We start from the raw sequence: 21,384 nt of genomic DNA, 5'->3' as shown, positions 1-21,384 counted from the left end.
AATAAATTGCGTATCTCTAAGAGGTATTTACGTCGGTACCTTTGTCGCAGTTTTTGTGTAGGAAAGGACCAAGTGTAGTTATGTATAGTCGGTGGAAGAAATATGGAAGGGTTGTAAATGATAATATTAAGCAGTGGCAGCATCAAATGCTGAATTTTTCTTTTTCCGATTTCGGCTGAATCACAGTTGAGACATACTTGTGATCGAGGTTTTGGGTCTTTATCTTCTCAGATTTCTGTCGATCCTCTTGTCGGTGTGTTCAAACGTGTAAAGTTTGGCACCCGATCGATTTTACGATCTCGCTATATTCCTTCCATCGACTATACCTTTTTCAGCAGTTCAGAGACATTAATTTCAGTTGAGAATAAAATAAACTACAATTCACAGTCCTAGAAATTTTCTGCCCACTGCTGCCGAAAGATACACTTTCCGAACAGAGAGAAGTAACAGCTTCGTTACAGCATTCGTCAACTAATACCGATGCAAAATGAAACACCCGTTGATCCAACAATTTCTCAACAGTCCGATAAAACCGAGTTCCGGGGGTAAACAGTTTCCCAAGCAGGAACTTTCCAATCGCCCGGCGTTCCGACAAAGAAATTTAAAACGCAATCACTACACAGGGTGGGGCAATAATTCACGCGGAAAGTGGCCATCTAAAAAAGGCGAAGTAATCTCTGCAGCTTGTCTCTATTCGCGTCCGTAAATCTCTGCGCGCGAGTCCGTTTCTACATAGCGCGGGGTCACGGAAGTCGAGTACAAAGAATCAAGCCAGAGAGAAGAAGTAAAAACCCGTTGCAGTTCCTCTAATAACCGGCCAGGCTCGTATTCTCGCGGAATACGATGGCCACCTACGAAGTTTCGCCGCCCCTCTCTTCCCTCCGGTTCTGTTTGTTTGCGAGCGGGGCTGGAAACAGGGGCAGATGACCGGGGCCGAGTGTTGCAAATGAATCGTTAAAGTCCGAATGGCGGGAGCGCGTAGGAGAAAATCGATGCCCGAGTAAATGATTTCTCCTCGTACACAGCAGCCCGTAAATGTTCGCGCCTTTCGCGTGTACCCTCGTGAAGGTAAGCAACATAAATCTTCCGGTAAGTCCTGGCGTGTTCGTGTATAGACGCGTGTGCGCACGGATGCCCGTGGCCGTTCCCTCGTTGAGTGGCCGGATGATGCTGCTACGTATAGCTTTTGCACCTCTAATATTGCGCGCGTCAGTGCTGAAGTATTTACGGCCAGCGGATCGTATAAGAACGCGCCTTCCATGCTCGCTCGTGGATTCTATCTTGCGCCGCTCTTTTTCAATATGAAAATTTCGCCCTCCTAACGGACCGACCTTGTTTTATAGCACCGTCTATCCGCGCCGGCACACGTACACACTGGAAAGCCTTGTTTTGTAGGTGTGATTAAGTTAAGGAGCCGTTCTCAAGCGAATTGAGAAAATGCCGAGTAAGCGGAAATACGTGCTGCGGCGAATTTTAGGAAGATCGGGTTTTAGTTTTGTGGTGTAGGTGATGTGAAAACGCGATAATTGAATGGTGTTAGAAATGTTTGCGATACGAAGAATTGGAGGATTTTGGGAAAAACACTTTTAGGCGAAGATATCGAGGATGGAGCTTGAGCGACTATAGTCGCATAGTCCTTTTTTTCAAAGTGATGATCTCGAAACGACAGAAATTAAATTACGTCGAAAAGTGTGCTCCTTAAAGTTTAATTTTTTTTAGACTACATCGCGAGATTTTAGGGCAATGGTTTTTCAATGATTTATTAATTATTGTTTACTGTTTGAAAGTAGGCATACATTCGAGTCGAAGTTATAGTATTTAATACAGGAATATAGATCTAACGATCGTTACATTTGTGCAGGCGTTAATAAAGTTCGTATAATTTGGCTGTCAATTTCGCGTGCACTTGTAAAGGATAAGAGAAGAGCGAGTTCATTTTTCCTCTTACTCGATTGGGCATTTCTCCTTCGCCGAAGTTTAATATTAATAACGCACGGTACGTGCACTTTTTCAACTTGTTTACGCACAATACACCCCATTTCAAGCGAACCTTCTATTTGCATTGAAATGTTACGGGTCGCGTCAAAGTACTCGCCACTTGTCCTTTAACCCTCTTCTCGAAGAGCTCTTTAGATTGAGAAGTTTCCTCACCTTGAAGTTACATGCAATCGACATGAGAGTCTTGTAAATATCCCCAGCTATTCGCGTTTGTATTAAGGAAGTATCATACACGACACCGAAGTTAGTGTAAATTTTAAAAGTAAATTTTTTCACAACTCTAATAATAATCAATAATAGTCGTTAAATTAAAAATTTACCTCCTCTTTCATTCTTTATTTAAACACCTTCTTTTGGGTAAATGCAAATATAACGATAACGTTGAAAAACTTGATTGATCATGCTAATAAATGAGAGACATTTCGTGGATTTAAATGTGACCTATTCTCGAGTAATAGCGAAATTATGTCATTTAGTGAGGGAAAATTAGTAGAATGCTTGGTAGAGTAAAAACATGGTCCATAATTAAACACAGATGACATTTATATTCGTTTATTTCACGATACCGGCTTGACTAATGTACCGCACTAATCTATCATACTCTTTTTAACAGACTTATTTTTCTCCCTTGATAAATCGGAGAACGTGTGTGCCATTTTTCCCTTTTTGCATGAACATTTATGCGCGGGATAACAGTGTAATGACATAATGACATGACACTAGCTAACTTCGTTCTCCTGGAGCATTTAGTTTGGACGAAACTACGTTATATGCAACGCAGCGTCGTAAAATGTACTTTACCTCCTGCTATTCTGCTCTAAACTACGAAGCGTACTCTTTCTTTTTTTGTCCTTTGTCTTTTTTACTTTAGCGCTATCGAACCTTACAGCGTGGCGGTGCTTCCGAGCACTGTGACGTAGAGGAACTACTCTGTGCGTGTCTAAAAATGCGAATCGCGAATAATTCCTTCGATTGCATTTTCACGTAATTATATGGAAATTTATTAACAAAAATTACGGAAAAAATTCCAAGTCCGGTTTTACTTGAAATAATTCCACGAATCGATCCAATAATTCCACTAACCTAATAAAATATGAAAAAGCAATTTTTCTATTCGTAGTATAAATCTTCTTTCACGATTAATCACTACTAATTTTATACCATTTCACAATGTTAACTTCGAAATCAAGGAACGCGAGAAAAATTTTTCATGGATATAATAATTATAATAGTTAGATAAAAAATTATTTTAACGGGCATACGTTCACGAATTCTTAATTTGTTCTTGTTCCCGAACGTTAGCTCCGAATAATCCTAATAATTTTAACAGGTGTTTAACATTCACCGCGTTCACGAACTAAACGGAATACCTTAAAATTTTTCGCCGAAATACGGACCCCGAAAGGATCGATGAACACGTATTCTAAACGTATTCACCGCGGTATGAAAGTTCGTCGCGAAGGTCAGATGGTTGGGCGTTGAAAGAGCATCGGGGAGAGCAGAGGAAACAATGCAGGAGGGCATAAATATTAATTGTTCGAAACATGTAAATACGTGCCGGGAGAACTGCAACACGACGGGTTTAGGAGGATACTGCAACAGCACGTGCATCCCAAAAGGACCATTATTCCATCAGCGACACAAACTGTTGGGTAACTTGGTCGAGTAAAGTGGCTCGTGGACTCCCTCCTTTGGTCTCAAGTTCTGGTTAAAGCGAGACGGAGGCACGGTGTGACAGAGGGGTAATACGGGATAACAGTGACCGAAGAGTGAGTGGACAGTTTAATTTTTGCGAACGGTTGCCAGAAATAATCTCTTGCCCGGCCGCCTGGGCTAGGGCTGATTGCTTGACTTCAACAAACATCACTCGTTCAACCCGATCTACCGGCGCTATCGTCAGGCATTCGGTCTCGAGGAATTAGGCTGTCGTCCAAACCGACTGTCCTTCGTGGTCGGCATACCAAGTACACTCGGAATTTCCAGTTTCTTAATCCAATTAAGTGTGGTCAGGGTACTTTGCCACGGTACGTACGAAAGGAACATGACTGACGTTAGGACCTCAAATACAGCTGTTCATTTCGTTACATCGTTACGCACGCTCGTTTTATTGTGAGAAGTATCGTTGCTGCGTAAAATAGGAAGAATATTTTAGCAATGTTTCCTTGTTAATTGCTTGGTAGTTTTATAAATCTGGTCTGCGTAGGATTGTTTTCGAAAATTAGCGTTACACGAAAGCGTTACAAGTGTCATCGTGTAGAGAAGCTGTAAGAAATTGTTGAAGTTTTAATTTCAAATTCTGTCCGAATGTGATGTATTCCTAAATCTCGTTTCAAGGATTAAAGAAAGGAAGGAAATTCGAAGAGATTAGTTACAAAGTACACTTATTATAATCACACAAGTTCAAAGTGGAAACTTTACAGCTTCTTCTAATGCTGATTAATCTACATATTTACGTCTATTAACGAAGAGAATTATTCGCGGATATGTCCACTTATTGACAAATTCAAGATCCGATTTTCTCTACATTTTCCAACTTTAACACATAAAACTTCTTCGACGAATCTATTCTAATCCTTAGCCAAAGCATTAAATACATTTCAAATCACATCGGTGATTCCACATCGATTTCTGATATCCCACAAAGCTACATAATAGTACGCGAAACTGCTGCATCGATTAAAACCCAGACCGATGTAAAGGAAGAACACCCTTGCCAGGTGCGCGAACAGTTTGGTAGGGCTCGTAGGAGAGGGAAGAAAGGGAATCTGTACAGAAGGCACAGCAGTAGGAGCGTTAATATGGAAGACAGGATGAAGGAGACGCGGCAGGATGTGCTCCAGGCGCATTTCACACAAAGTTCCGCTGACTAGGTAGGTACAAGTTTTAGACTGAACAGCTTCCTCCTTCACTCCTCTGCCACGTTCCTTAATAGATACTCACTTTACGCTGCACACGTAACGTCAACCACTGCTACCCTATCTTCATTCGTACACCTGTCCTTCGTGTCCTTCTTTCCCCTTTTTCACCTCCAATCTCCGCTCCTCCGTCAGAATCTAAATTTCGAGAGGAGAGAAATACCATCAAGGTCACCGAAGTACTTTCATGGCTAAGCAAGTCTTGTCGTCTTTCGAGTAATGGCCTCCTTAGATTTGCTCGTGCATAGAGAGAGCTTCCACTTGGCTATTGTACGATCGTTCTTACGGCTTCTTCGATCCTCCCTGCTTTTGCTCCTATTTCTCCCATAACCATCGAGTACTGGTCAGTTCTGGCAATGCGGTGCTATCGTAGAGATTGCTCTTTTTTTTTTTTGCGAGGAAAAACAGCAGCATTCGTAGGATGCATTTATTCCGTATGTAAGCGGGAACTGGTGAATAAGAAACGCTAACGATGTACAAGAGCAGGATGATTGGTGGGGTAGCTCGGTATGAGCTGTATTTTACACCTCTGGTGTAAATGAGTCGTACGCCAGCGTTCAAGATCTCTCTCGCGTGGCGGAAGGTTGTAGATTTGCCGTGTCTGAGAGGTTACGAGCAGAGTTTCCTTTTCCGCGGGATAGGCGATAAGTAAGTCTCGTTTGATAAGGAGATTTTTTAGGGGAACGTTTCTATTCTAATCGAACGTTTGGCTGAAGCTTTTTGCGATTGAAAATTTGATACAGGTTCGATTATTTTGAATTGATAGCGTTCGTAAGGTATTGAGGAATTGAAGATAACGGCTTAATTGCTTTCATTCTGGAGTATCTTCTCTAAACACACTTTTCTAATACACTGTAAAGCGAACAACAATTACGATTTTCAGTATCTCCGGTAAATAAATAAAAATTTATCGAGCAGAAAACCTGCTTTAATAGTGACCTTTCTCCGCGTGTTTTCTTCCCCCATCAATTTCGAAGTGTGCGTGTGTATTTTGCTTCAATTTGCAATACCGAATTATACGTTTGAACAAAAAAAAAAAGAAGCTTTCTTTCACTTTCGATCATTTCAATTTCCCCTATCTGCGCGATGCAAATTGCGCCTAGCCTTCCTTATGCGGGTATTAACAAATAATTGTAATTTCGCATTCCGGTACTTAGCAGCTTGCCAACGCAAAATTGAACCGAAATCCGTGGCCGCTGTTTAATGATTGTATACATTACAGTAACTATTAAACAGGGTTTAATGATAATTCGTGCATATGGATCGCGAAAGTTATAGAAATCGCAACTTAAAATCACTACGATTAGCATAAATTCCATTTATCCACCGACTGTTATTCCCCCTCCGGTGGCGAGTGCAAAAACGTATTAGCGGAACACGCGGGTGTGTTAGAAATGTACGAAATAAATTATTCTATTCCTTCCTCGGCGTTGGTAATTTCGAGTATATACGACGCCGCGACCGTAAATAGACCGCTTTTAAGTTTCATGGGTCTGCAATTTGATTGCTTCCTTCGGTGCTGCTTCCATAAGGGGGTGCGGGTGGTGGGAAAAGAAGCTTTAATGATTGCGCATTGTCACGAAAAGAAGGAGAAAGAGACAAAAGCCGGGCTGTATTTAAGACCAAAGGGGGTTTTTTTTAATAAGCGACTAACACCCCTCTGTTGCGATCCGCTTACCAACCCTTTCTTCGTCGGATAGAGACAAATATTCAGTCAAGGGAAAAAATAACGTGACGGCTCTAGGGTTCAGCCCTCAAGACTCATCCATCCTCTCGACTGTGATAAATGCGGCTGGTTAATAAAAAGAAGCTATCCTGCGAGCGAGAGTTTAAACTATAAGATCAAAAAAAAAAAAAAAGGGTGGAGGCCAATTTATATTGTTCGTTTAAACAATGCTTTGAATTTTTCATTTTGGTTGTAACATTGTGTGATGTATTTGGATATTTTTTTTGAAAAATGCACAGGATGATAGGGTTTGATTAATGCTCCGGTCAAGGATTATGAACGTAATAAATGTAATCTGGGTTTTTTTTTCAAGCATTGCGTTGAAAATCGTGTTAAATGTTGATCGAGATCAATTTTATTTTTTGACGTAGCTAAACGTAATCTTTATGTTAAGGATAGTATTGACATAAAGTTTATGACAGGAAAATTGTGCTATTTCCGAGGAGATCGAATTTTCACGTGGAGCATTTTATTAACTTAACGATCTAGAAACACTTAATTTCATTGCTCGTCGATTTTTATTCAATAGCGATTGAGTAAATATTTTTGAATAATTTATGTTACAAACTTCCAAATAATACTTTTACAAATAATTAGGTAAGAATGCACATTTTGGTACATTCATTGCAGAACTGGTTCACCGATAGAAAATTCGCTTACGCTTGTCCTTGCATTTTATTTTTACTACTTTATTAAAATATGTCTGCTCTTATACTACTGAGCAATGTCACGCTATATTAATTACACTTGTCAACGAACACTTCAATAAAGGAATAAATTTATAAAATAGCGAAAAGAAATTCTTGTAACTTTAACATTTCAAGATTCTAACGAGTCGCTTTATCTATCACTTTTAATCAAATAAAATAATCACCTGGATGCTAATGGGAACATTTACTTCATACTTGCAACACTTACAGATATACGTTAATCATGCTTTTGCACATTTCGGAAAAATTCCTACAAAATATACCTACAGCAGTGAAGCTTCAGAAAAATTTGCAAATTGGTCCTAACAGTTATCAAACACATTCGTATTACACTGTAATACACGAGCAGGTATTTCTAAAGGGAGCTTTGAAGCGGTTTTTCTACGTAGCAAGGAATTATTCATATGGAGGCTTTTAAAGAAGCCATCACGACAACATGAAAACTTTCCGCAATGTAGTTAGGTGAAACACCCTGTATATTCATAGATCGGTTTCGCATTAATATTTACGACGTGGTATTTCGAACATTCCCCCCTCTCATAAGACGGTACGCGGCGCGCCACTTCAAAACATAAATACGATTATAATTTCATTAGGGCGATGCTCGAGGAGAAACTTCGACCAGAAATTTCAGATTCATATGGATTCTAACACCGGGCTCGGTAATATAATTCCTGTGATAATCGTGATTAGTCAAATTGACCGTCATGAATGCGGAATGGACAGTGGGAAAAGGAAGGATCGAGACAGGAAGAACGGTGAGTAATAACTTTAGCAAGTTTCCGTGATTAAGATTACACCGGGGGGATTATTCGGTGTAATTAAAATGCAGATGCATCGCACAAATCATCGGAAAATTTTTCGGTACTTCGAGAAAACTTGTTTCCCGCTTGATCCTGATACTTCATCCCTCCGGCTCGTGGCAGAAACCGTTCTCGCGGAATCTTAAACGATTCCCCCGTTCACAGGACCAATGTGTTCGTGCGCGAATAAATGAATGAAATATACCGCGAATTGGAAATGAGGGAAACATTTGAACCGGGGGCATTACGTTTTCCTGCATTTTTTCACTTGTTTGCATAAAGTCGATTGACGCGTTTGGGGAACAAAACGTTCCCTTTAGCTTTACTGAAACGCTAACCGCGAAGAGTGTTTCTGTGTTTTATGAAACGTTCACTGTTGAAGGTTCCTTTTATTTGATTACACATTGTTAGGTTTTCTGTAGAAACGGTTTATGGCACAATCGACCGGGAACGGTTATTTTTGAGTTGAGGATTTTCGTTTATTGCTTGCACGGGTCTAATCCTGCGAGGGTCACTAGAATTGCTTTGCTAGATTTTTAGTAATTTGTCGAGCTCAATAGCCTACGAACATACCATAAACCACGAATTTCCGAACGGCACATCTGTATGTAACGGTCCGCTTGCCGATTAGTCACCCGGAGGAAATTCCAGATTTTTGGGACCTTCCGCTCACCCCTCGCGATCGTCTCCCACCCATCCAAGGTGACAGCGCGCTAAGGGCGCACTGGAAGGGCGGTAAAGACGATATTAGACACTCTGATTGGCAAATGCAATCGTTAACCATTAACCAATCAGCGTGTCCTAACAAAAACTCCCTCTCACGGACGTCAGAGACGCGACGTCGGAGAGTCAGTCGTCGAGTAGTCGTTCAACCACCACGGACAAGGAGAACCAAGGAGCAACCAGCTCACATCACGCGATAGAAATAGATCAGTTTACAAGTCCCAATCATATTGGGTGGTCCTTCGAACCAGTATCCAGACGGCACAACATCGTGCAAACATCTACAAAGCTCGAAAGTTTATCGCCACAACCACGGGCATTAACGCACATGTTCGTTCTTTTATTTTTCATTGTATTTTCGTTGTGTTTTATCATTTTCAATTATTCTTTGATTACTATTAATATTGTGGGATTTTGTTGGTTTCTTTTTATTCAATAAAAAGTAAAGTACCTCACGCGTCGCCGATGCTGTTCACTAATATTATTTTTATTTGCTACAAGAAAATGTAATTCGCTCTCTTAATGTTCACGGTTCGATGCTTCTCCTTCGCTGGTCAATCGCATACTCTTCTTCTTTTTTTTTCGTACACACGCATCCACACACACACACTTACACACACCGCGATCGGCTTGACTGCCCATGTTATTGTCTAAACATAAACAAACGCGCCACGCACAATCGTCTTTCACTCGTTCTTCCTTTCCAGGCCATTCATGCCAACTCTCTTCATTTACCCATCTCTCCCCACATTCACTCTTTCATATCAAAAACCCCACAATACTTTAAGGATGATTATACATATAGTAGGTCTGTGCCAAAGTTTCTAACATATTTTGTGGAAAATGTGTATTTATTTATCACTATTATCAAAATAATGATAATTCGTCATACTGAATTAACTGTAGTATTGTCACAAACAGCAATTGTAAAAATTTCCAGAAGAAAAGTGTCCTTTAGCACCGTCGATTTACAAGCGATGGAAAAACTTTTGCATCGATTTAATAATTCAAATTTGTTGAATTGTATAAAATTTCAAGAACATAAGTGCCTGTTAGTGCCATCAATTTACAAACGATGGAAACTTCGCATAGATTCAATAATTCAAATTTGTTCGAATTCATATCCCACCCAACATTTCATTTATTTCCCTTCGAGTTCCACGTCTTACGAATTACGAAAAAAAAGAAAAAAAATACACTTTGTATCTGTGCAATTACTGTCAATACGAAAGGAAAACAAATTGGTACATTTTCCTCCGCCGTTGTCCCCACCGCATGCATCAGCGACAAATATATTCAGAAGTAGAAATTATTCGCGTTGCAGAAAAAGACACGATGCACTCGAACAATTACATCGACAAATAATTTCCAATGGTGCGGAACTTTACGTTGGAAGAGGTTCGAGTGAAGTTTCGTAACGTGATTACGCGTGTGAAGTGCATGAAGAAAAGTTTCAGTGACGAACGACCGATGAGAAGGGGGATGGTGAAAATTTTTCACCGGCCGAGTATTTAAAGCCGGCGTTCCTTCCGTTGGAAATAACGTTAACGTCGCGAAACACCGCATCTCCGTCATATTTAAATAGAAACAAAAGCTCGACGGTATCGCCTCGTACACGTGTGTATCGTTAAAAAGTGCAAATGGGCGCGCGCACACGCTCATTTCGGCTTTGTAAACCAATTATGATTTCAGATTTTAATCCGATCGCGGAACGCGGCGCGTTTGTTTTATTTAACGGCTCCGCCGTGCTGTACGTTTTAAATATGAATCCGAGAATGATGCGTCATGAAAAGCAAAAGGCCAGAATCGTACGAGCACCAATACAATTACCGCGTTAATGGAATTACCCTAAATGGAGATTAAAAATTGAAACGCTTGAACCTTGTTCCAGCGAACGGCAATTATCACGGGAGCATGCATAAAGACAGGCTAACGAAAAATTGGTAAAAAAAAAAAAAGGAACAAACGAACGCCACATTCTGTTATAAATCATTGAAAATCACAGGCATTGATAATTTTTGTTTAATTGATTAATTCAATAATCGTTTGTTTCAACGCGATATATGACGTTTTAATGGAATTCGCCATCAAGCTGCATCAATAATAAACGTATCTCCATTTGCGAAGATAAATATGGGATTTCCGTTTCCATGAATATTTATGCAATTTCTTTCTACTTCTTTTTTATATATATATATTTTACCGCTGCAAAGGGGAACATGAAAATTCATCGTTTTTTTGTTTATGTTTCTTTGAAAATGCTGAAATATGGGATTAATTAATTTGCCTACGAACAGTTGACATAAAGATTAAAAATGAGCAGAGGATTGGTAAAGTGTCATATCGTGAATAATTCACGTGCATGTGTGTATCTATGTGTTGCTAAAGGAATAAATAAATAGATATAATTATTACGTGTGTTTGACAGAGACGAATTAATTAAATATTTATTTAGAATAATATTATTTCTTGGAAATATAAATTTTGCTTGTTTCACGATGTAGAATCATTGGAACATGAAATGAAAATACTTGATTAACAAAACGTACTTGCAATTGCAAATACTTAAAGGTAGATTGAATAAATAAGCAAATATACCTTGCACATAAATATAAATAAATATAAAACTTAAAAATTAAAGTCAACAGCAAAACACACCTGTACAAGTATTTATTACACAGTAGAAAATACAAAAAGAAAGAAGGTGAAATAAGAAATAAATTTAGTTTCAAAATAAAACTTTACAATCACTTACAAATTACATCATTAACTCTGGTTAACCCTTTCGTGACCGATGGGACACATTTCCTACTTCGGTACACGAGCAAAAATTGATCGAAATTTAGGATCCACTACAGACCCAATAATTGCTAAAAAAAATAACAAACTCTTCTCTAACAAATTAAAAAAAAGTGATTCGGTCGCGAAAGGGTTAAAAGGCCAATTCAAAGTGGCATATCTCGATATTCTGTCGAATATCGACACGATCGAATTACACAATCCCCTGTCTTAAAATACACGGTCAAGTGGAGGGCGTTGGAAGAGGGTAGAAAACCAGGTCGAAAATATAACCGGCCGTGAGGCAGTGATTCAACGAATTGATAGTTAATTACCGGGAAACGGGGGTGGCTCGGATAACAGATGGGACAGGATGTCGGTGTAATTTACGGGAAACGGATTTTCGTGTTCCTTTATACGAGGCATAACGCAACCAGGGCTACAACTAGGGAGTCTGGCCGCCTTCTCGAATCTTTAACCTGCCGGAATTGAATATTTAACCTGCCTCGGCGAGAGGTACGGGCAAGGAATGAAGTGGGAATGAACAGAGACGCCTCTTCCGGCTGATAGATTTGCGTTCGTTTTAAACGACCTGTCGATTCGTGCCTAACAGAATTCCAATCAGCCCTTGTCGGTCAATCTTGACGGCTCTGTTGAGATCACCGGGAGTATTTTTTCTAAACGAACGTGGTACGGTGAGGGGGATGAAGGTGAAACGGAGAATAAATTGATAAGCATCAGTGTCTCTTGTTCTAACGGCAATAAATAGCGTTCTTTAGTGAAATTCTTGCTGTTTTCTGAAGACGAAAATTTACGTGGAAAAATATGCAATTATATTTGCATATATACACTACCGGCCAAAAGTTTCGAATCACCTCCCACTTTTCATCAATATTAAATCTGCTGCTAACTTTTTACAGATTTGAAGTTTATCTCAATTCTACATTTATCAATTTATCTCGTATCAATTGATTCGTACGATAAAAAATTCTCAAAGTCGCTGACTTTTTTCTGGAAATTGCAATGCTCGGTGATTCCAAACTTTCGGCCGGTGTGTTTGAGATTTATGTAAATATCCGGTCTGTGATATTTTTCTGGAGAATGCGTATTTATTATTTTTTGTACTTACATTCAGCTCTCATAAAAATTATACAAAACTGATAGTATATTCAGTATATTGAAGTTACTGTGGTATTGTCATAAATACCAACTGTGAATATTTAAATAGAAAAGGAAAAATACAGTGGCGATGAAAAATCCACGAAAGCTACGAAGACTATGAAAAAAGGTAGGGAATTGTAAACTACCTTAGCTCAATCTTTATTTATGAAAAATATTTCTGCGAACAGAATTCCGTATTATACGAATATTCAAAGGTGCGCGTGTAGGTGTACGACACTTGACTTCTTTTTGACCAAAATGTCGAGCTGTTAATATCCAGAAAGTTATGTTCGTCGAAGTAGTTCGCGTGAAGGATACTTTAATCCACTTTCCTCTTCGCGATAATTCTAAGTAAAATTAATACAATAAATCGAAAACAGGTAGGAAGTTTTTTGATGCTAGGAAAAATTGCGGTAAAGGATGTACTCGAATGGAAAAATAAGCTTCTGTGTACGGAGCTCTTCGCACTGCGCCAAAAGTCGGGCTGAAAATTTTTGAATATTTCTACAAGTGCTTGCAACCCCATCCTGTCGTAATTTTAAACTACACACTCAGAGGTAGAACTTTCTTCCGGTCGTGTTTAATTCTCCGCTTCCTTCCTCTGTAATATTCATTCCGCCGAAAAAAGAGATCCCGTATTTTTGTTGAATCGAGTGGTACGTAGTTATATTTAATAGCACTCGTTCGGCCCTGCAATATGCGGGACGATTGTTATCTTCCGTGAGAAATATCTAATTCTACCTACACCGTTGCACAATCAATTTTTTCAAGCAAATCACTCAAGTGTTTATTGGATCTACTCGTTAACTTCGAATTATCTTCAACCCACAAGCACGATGAAAATGAAGTTAAACGTATTTTAAAACTTACGACACTTGACTTTACGTTGATATTCCTTCCTTTTTTCACTTCTCTAAGCTACACAAATTTTTTCTTACTTCCCCGTTTATCATCACGGTCCATTCAAGCTCCAGCAACTGTGATTAATTCTCTTTTAATTATTCGGATTACTGGATTGACGCGGTGTAATTCATTGAACGAATGAATTTAAGGTGCATTCGTTGATCTCTTTGGAAATTTCTTCGGCATTTGGCAAATACTCAGGACAATAAAAATAAAAAGGTAGAGAAATCATGTAGGAAAATAAAACTCGATATGCAATGATGTGATACTAATAAAATTGAAATTAAACGAAAACAAGTTTATCTTTATTGTACTATATGAGAAAGTACTAAACGTTCGATAAATTTTTGGTAGAAAGAAATCTGGATCATAAATCAAATCTTTTGTGTCGTTGAAATTACTGGGATTTCCTTCTATTCTTATCGGCTAGATTAACGCAATAGATAATCGAATCGATTCTTGGAAGGCACGTTGAAAATTCAACGCTATATTAATTAGAATTTCCAATTAATCAGTATGTAATTAGAAGTTTCTCGTTGCCACGTGAAAATTTGTATGTCCACCAAGAAAATAGTTAGTCATACTCAATCGTAATTCGAAATAAAAGTTAGCAAATGAATTGTTAAGATAGTCTTCAAGAAGCATTCGTAACGAAATTATCGTAAAAGTGAGAAATTGTGAAATATTTGAAACAGCCTAAATCGTCCAGTAGTTGATAACATTACAAGTCGCCTAACGCTCGATGATATTACGAACCGTCCAACAGCCGACGGTGTTACTAATCATTCATCTACATAATCGAAAACAAGTTATCTAATATTAATTTGATAGGCAACGGTTGCGGCAGAACTATTTATTGCTTAATACTTGGCTCGTACGTTCTCACGCGGGAAATACTGTAATCCAAATATATCTGATCATAGTTTCTTCTGATTACGGCTTTGTGGTATCAGTCTAACTATTTTTTAAATAAACGTTCAAGCTTTATACGACTCGTCGGCGATAAGTGAACGCGATAATTTTAGGCGACCGATGAGTAATTTTCCAATAAAAAAATCGCATCTCCATTAAATAGCTAGAAGTAGGCCTACTTCGCGATCGTTTGTCATACCAAAAGAATCAATCGATAATAAATCGATCGGGAATTGTTATATCGAATATGTCAATTGATAGTCAATCGATCAATGATTATTACATCAAGAGATCAATGAAAAACAATCGATATTCTTAACCGAAGTGAGCAACTTGTTAGAATTCGTTTTGAAATGATTTGAGTAACGAAAAATTGTATGAAGCGTTAATAATGTCTTTGAAGATTCGAATACTGTTTACTTTCAGTACTTTTGTTTATCCAAAGTACACGTAAAGTAACCGGCAAAAATTTTAGAATCTTTCTCGATTAGTTTCGTTATTTATTTTGTAATAATTTTGGAAGACCTTCTTTCCCAGCGAGTTTCAGTAAATAAGCGTAAATAAAATACGTTGACGTTGAATTGACGATGTGTTGAATAACTTTCTAAAGTTCACCGAAGGAACGACATTTTCGAAGTACCCGCTGTAAATTTACAGGTAACAATGTCATTCATTATGCTCAGTAACATCGTCACAGTTGAAGTTTTCTTCTTTTGCTTTATCAAGGTTAGCTTAAATACGCGTCATATTTCAGATGCACAGGAATAATACTATTGTCACTGCTGCCAGCTGTTACTAAATGAAGCTATAAAGTAACTTTATTCCAGCTGTCGCGTTCATATTATCCGCTAAGTGTTCTATAGTTCACTTTGCACTAAATTTAGACGTGAAAATATACAGTTAATCTTTAAACTTGTACCAGGCCCGTTCAGAAAAAGTCTTTTTCTTCAGATCGTTTCTAATAATCGGTTGAAAACTGCTTCAAGTGAAATCGATTTTTTTACTATTTGTTGACAACTTCCGGAAACTCATTTGTAAATTAATCTCTATTAATTAAAGTGTGCTCAAAATTCTCTACCACCTGAGAACACAAAGTGAAGAATTTTTCAACTTTTGCAACTATTATCGGTTGTAATTATATTAATACAAATTTTCGTACGAATTTTAATATCTACACGAATTTCAGAAATTTTCCATAAAGTTCAATAGTATCCAGAAAAATTCAGTGAAAGTAATAGAAAATTATCTTTACCATAATTGCCCAGGATCATTTTTTAAAATTTGTATTTTGCATTAAAGCCATATCAAATTTTTGTAAATTATTACAATATTTAACATGGTATAGTAATTCCTATCGAGTCAGTGAACATAATATTCTGTACATACACATAAATGTACTTTTTTTCAATTTTGTATTGTAAGCTGGAATTTTTATTGGTTCATTTTACTGGCAGTATTCGGTAAACGCGGTGCTTATATCATCCGTGCAATAACACTTACTAGCTTGAATCATGTAATTATCTATGTATTATATCAAGTAGCTTATTGATTCCGTTTGACAGTGATTGGTTTGACTGATTAGCAGTAATTATTAATGACGGTAAACGTAGCCCTCGGCTGAGCGTCGAATTCGATTCCACCTCACGTTGCAATAGATATTAAGCATTCCGTATTCGAATACTAATTAAATCGAGCGAAGTGTTTGAATTAGCATTTCGTTAAGATCACATGTGTTTCAACGTGTAACTCGCGAAATAACACGCACTCTTTCTACTTTCTAATAAACTTACCGTGTTGCACGAGCAATAAATTAAAAAGCTAGATGAAACGTTGCTAAGTTAACTGAGCCTAAATATTTTATTCGTGAAGAAAGATTTGAATCTGTAAATTACATTTTACTCTTGTAACTTTATAAAAGATTATTCTACTTGCTTCGTTAATTCTGAATTAACATTTTAAATATCGACCGTAGTTTATTAATATGTCACACAATTACACTTCGGATAGCTCAACATTTTAGCGAATTTTAGTAACAGGCAGTACAAATATTTTCTTAAAATTATTTTTCCCCCGCGAATGCTTGGATCTTTTGTTAAATGTAATATAATTTCAAAGGTTGACTGATAATAAAGAACGTTAAATATTAAATTTACGATGCTTCTTGGAAGCACAACGTATTTCTTGCAATTCGGTTTTTGTAAGATGTTACATCGGTGAATTAAGATGCACACGAATATGGTAGAAAAAGCTGGGCATCAATCTCGAATATTAATCCGCGCGCGACTATCGTGTTTGAAATTTCGAAAATACTATACGTATGACAAATCAATTCTGTTTGTCACCGGAGGATTTTTTGCTTTATCAGGTTGTCAAGCGTTTCGTTAGAATTAGAGCACATTTGTCTCGATGAATTAATACGCCTCGTGATATCTGCTCGACGTGGAAACTATATGCTATCACAGATGTCTGTACAGTTTTGCATATAATGTACGACACGTGCGACTGCTTATATGGGCTTAATGATAAGTTTGTTCGACGATCAAATTATTCACGGATTGAAACCGTCAAATAGCAACAGGCTTTTCACTGTGCAACGAAATATCAAATTCCAATTTTTATGCGAATTTATACCGAAGTTTACCGGACGCTTATGCACGCGGAATGTTACGCGAGAAATAATAAATTTAATTACGTATAACATGCATTAATGAACTATAAAAGATAAGTGCAGAAGTGTAAATACACTAATCGTCACAGATGAATAGAGAAAAAAATACGTGGTTTCATACTTGATAGTACTGAAATTAAAAATACAGCTGAATTAATAAGGCACTACTTTGAAATCCATTATTCTGAGTGATAAATAAAAAAAGTTGTATGAAAAGAAAATGCTATCGAATATTTAAAGAAATATTCTTTTTTTAAAATAAACATATTCATTCGTTATTCTTATTAGATAACTACTCTTTAGAATCTCTTTTCGGCTCGTCGTTATAGTTTATAATTCCATAACAGAAAAAAAACGAACGTCATTTTCTCTGGAATCGGAACTATTAGATCGTTTCATTCACCACAGAAAGCTCCAAAGAGACAGCAAATTCGCAATAAATATCGGAGAAACGAATTGGGAAGTACATACAAGGACGTTTCACTGGTAGCATCGCTTCTTGTTAGAAGGGTACAGCCTTCACCTTTCCCGATAAAACCGCACCCCAGAACCTGAAGCTTTAAAATGCAACAGCGGCGTCGCAACACGTTTCCAATGCAATCCTAATGTAAACCGACCACGAAGCAACAGTCACGGACAAACCTTTACTAGCCGCCTTCCTTACCTAGAAAAAAGAAAAAATCTCACGGCTACCCAGAAACGTTTCACTTCCCTCTCGTGCACCTCGTTCTTCTCCTTATCCGCGAACGTCGACAGATAAGCGAATTCCGAACGAAGAAAGTGGTGCGGCAAGTAAAATACTCTTCTTGCACCGGATATGTCTCTATCCAAAAACTAAAAAGAAGAGAAGTAAAGAAAGGAGAAAAAGAAAAACGGCGGACAGACGTACGAGTTGCGTCGATAACCGAGAGCACAGTCGAGAAAAGAGCGGGAGATCCTTTATATTCTTTTGGCAAGGCAGAGCGCGCGTTCCGTCTAAATGAAGTGTTGAAGAGCTCTGCCAACACGGATGTGCGCGGGTAAGAGTAACACGCGCTTTGAATTGCGAAACTACAAAGGGCCGCCGCCGGGCTAATTTGTCTGAATGAGCGAACGATGGACTATGGGGGTACCTAATTCTGGATAAACACCCTTTCATTATTTCCGGACTGGAACGAGTCCCTTCCAATGTTAACGCCGCCCTTTCCGCGCTTTTGTCCTTTGTTCTGAACGCGTTGTCTTGCAAGACTGCGGGGCCAGGTTGCGTTTGTAACCAAAAATCTTGTTTAACGGATTGTACTTTCCGCATTCAAACCTACCAACTGACTATCTTTGTCTTTCTCTCTAGGCGTCTCTCTCTCTCTCTCTCTTTCTCTCCTTCTCTCCTTCTTGTCCCTGCTTAATCGATTCGTCGCGGAACAGTTTTACGGGCTTCGATTTCAACCCGGCCGAAGAGATTACCCGCGGTGAGTGGAAGAGGAGCGTGAATGTGATTATTATTGACAGAGTTATCGAGGGGATCGATGGAAAAAGGAAACGATTTGTGTCGGTCGCTCCTCGGGACGATTGAATTATTGAACCGGGGAGGATTACCGATACGTTACACGCCGGAGGAAAGGATTTGTCATGCTGTGTATCTTGGCGGCTACCTTTTCTGTGCTTCAACGTCGTATATCCGGAAGAAAATCGTTCTGGTAGAAGCTACTTGAATTTTACTCGAGGTTTAAACAGTCCCTTTAACCAATTTGTTAACGTGAAATTCTCTCTTTCTCGGAGCTCTCCCTTCGAGTACCTTTCGCGCTCGAAGATTAAACAGATTCCATGTGCATTTTCAAAGTATTACAATTACGAGGATAAAATTGTACTAGAAAATTTTCTGAAAATATTTCATAAAAAGTGTCAGAAAAAATGGAATACTTCGTTCTGTGTTACTCATTATTGAGTACTTCTAGTACTTCAAATCACTTTTTTAAGAAATAATTACGATTGACATTCCATTCGTCGATATTTTTACTGTCCAGCATTCGACATTCACATGTGAATTCTTTTAGAAAAATAATTAGGAATACGCGAAATAATGAAATGTCGACAACTTTGAAAATTATAGTCAGATAAGGGAATATTTTCAGTCATTAGAAGTTTCGTTGACCGCAACAAAGGACAAATTAATCGTCAACCTCTCAACGTGCAAAGTTTCGGCTGATCTAACTTGCGGTACGCAGCAATGGATACAAAGCTTAGTCCACGTATATCGTTGGACTCACGATGTGTTCGTCAACTGATTTAATTAACATGGATCGTGGCAGGCTGGTCGTACGCGTTTAATGATGAGAACGGCTTGTGGCTCAGCCTGTGCTTCCTGTTGCGTTGTCCGTAATAAACAGCCAACACTAACACGCGAACTAAAATTCGAACATGCTGGTCGTGTGATCGTATTATTTATCTCGTAATATTTGTAAAGGGTTTGACGAGGAATTATCGCTAATATTTTCAGAGAAACCGTGGGAAAGGAAAATGTGTACGTAAAATAAACGCGATAATTCCTTGCATTTAAACGAAGTTTTAAATCGCAACACGATGTATCGTTAGCTTGTGTAACAGAGTGTTCTTCATTTCTCATCGGTGAAAATCAAAGTAGTATAGAAAATAGACGTAGTTTGAAGGAGTTAGATTAGATTTGGTTGATTTCGTAATCTATGAATTTAAGTGGCGTCTTTTATTATCATACACAATCTAGTTTCATAATACTAATATTTCACGAGGTGGAATTTTTTCTACTTTTCATATCGTTCGTATTTTTATCACTGTTTTAATTATTTTCAATTTAATTATTATCACTGTTTTTGTTTTACTGCCCGTGAAATAGGAATTCGCATATTAATAACAGTTATATGATGTTAATATAAAAATATACTTTGTCAATAATGCTTTATTAAAGAAATTTCAAGTTACACTTCCTTGGCAAGTTTAGCTGCGACAATGTGTATTTCCCTCGAAAAGAAAATTTCAACAATTTCCTCGATGCAAGTATTTTCGTTCAGATTTATCGATCCGTTAAATTTCCAGGAAATTTCAAACATCCCTGGAACGGTAAAACTACCGCTAGTTTCTAGCTCCGGCTGATTAAGAAACAAATATTTTTCTCGAAATCACACTGACACCATTTAAGCATCCTTTGATCGTGCAATATATAACGTCACAGATAAAATCGTGCAGAGGAGGACGGTATAACCAATCGATACTCTGTGATCGCAATGCGTCGAGCAAACAAGCCGGGAGCGGCAGCGTAAATTGAAAAAAGGGACGAAGACGAAGAGCGAAAAATCGTAGAAGAAATTCGAGCAAGACGGCGAAAAAATTAAGGTAGTAACATGGAGAAAGAGAGAGAAAAGGAAGGGAAAAAGAGAGAGAGAGAGTACGATTGGGTGACCGTAAAGGCATGTCGAAACAAGCGAGCGTAAAAAACGGGATGCAATTGGAGTTGGCTTAGAGTAAGTCCTCCTGCAAGCCAAACTCTCTTTCTCTCTCTCCAGCAGCTCACAGCAGCGGCGCAGCGCGGCGACGTGAGGGTGCCGTGAGGCTGGCTGTACTTCTCTTTGCGGCCCACCCTCCGTAATCGATCAATTGAGAATCGTTCGAACGACAATCGATTTCGAATCAATTGGAGCCACAGTGTAAAACTAACTGGATACGTATTTCTCCGGTCGTCACCCCGGCCCACAGTCGACTTCCTCTCCTGCAATTTCTCCATTTCTCCAGCGTCCCACCACTTTCTTCCCCTGTCCTCCCTCCGACAGTAAAACAAGACTGGAGGCTCCCTCTCTTTAAACCCTCTCTCCTCCACCTCCAACCTCCTCCACCTCCAACCTCCTCCACCACCTACCAGTACCGACCTCGTTCTCCCTGCGTCGGTGCTTCCAGTCCGTCGCTCATCGTCCCCTCTGTCCCGCAAACCTTTTCGTGTGACTCTCTGTCTCTCTTTGTCTTCCTTTTCGTCCAACCGGCGGCGATTTCCCGGCTATAGTCGGCTCTTTGTTTTCCATCGGACGAACACAATTTTGGTTACAGTTCATTCGATTCTCTTTTATTTAATTTCCATTAGAGGCCA

Source organism: Habropoda laboriosa, unplaced genomic scaffold (assembly GCF_001263275.1).
Source record: "Habropoda laboriosa isolate 0110345459 unplaced genomic scaffold, ASM126327v1 scaffold11, whole genome shotgun sequence".
Lineage (NCBI taxonomy): Eukaryota > Metazoa > Arthropoda > Insecta > Hymenoptera > Apidae > Habropoda > Habropoda laboriosa.
The sequence above is the reverse complement of the archived record's forward strand: the minus strand, read 5'-3'. Positions refer to the sequence as shown.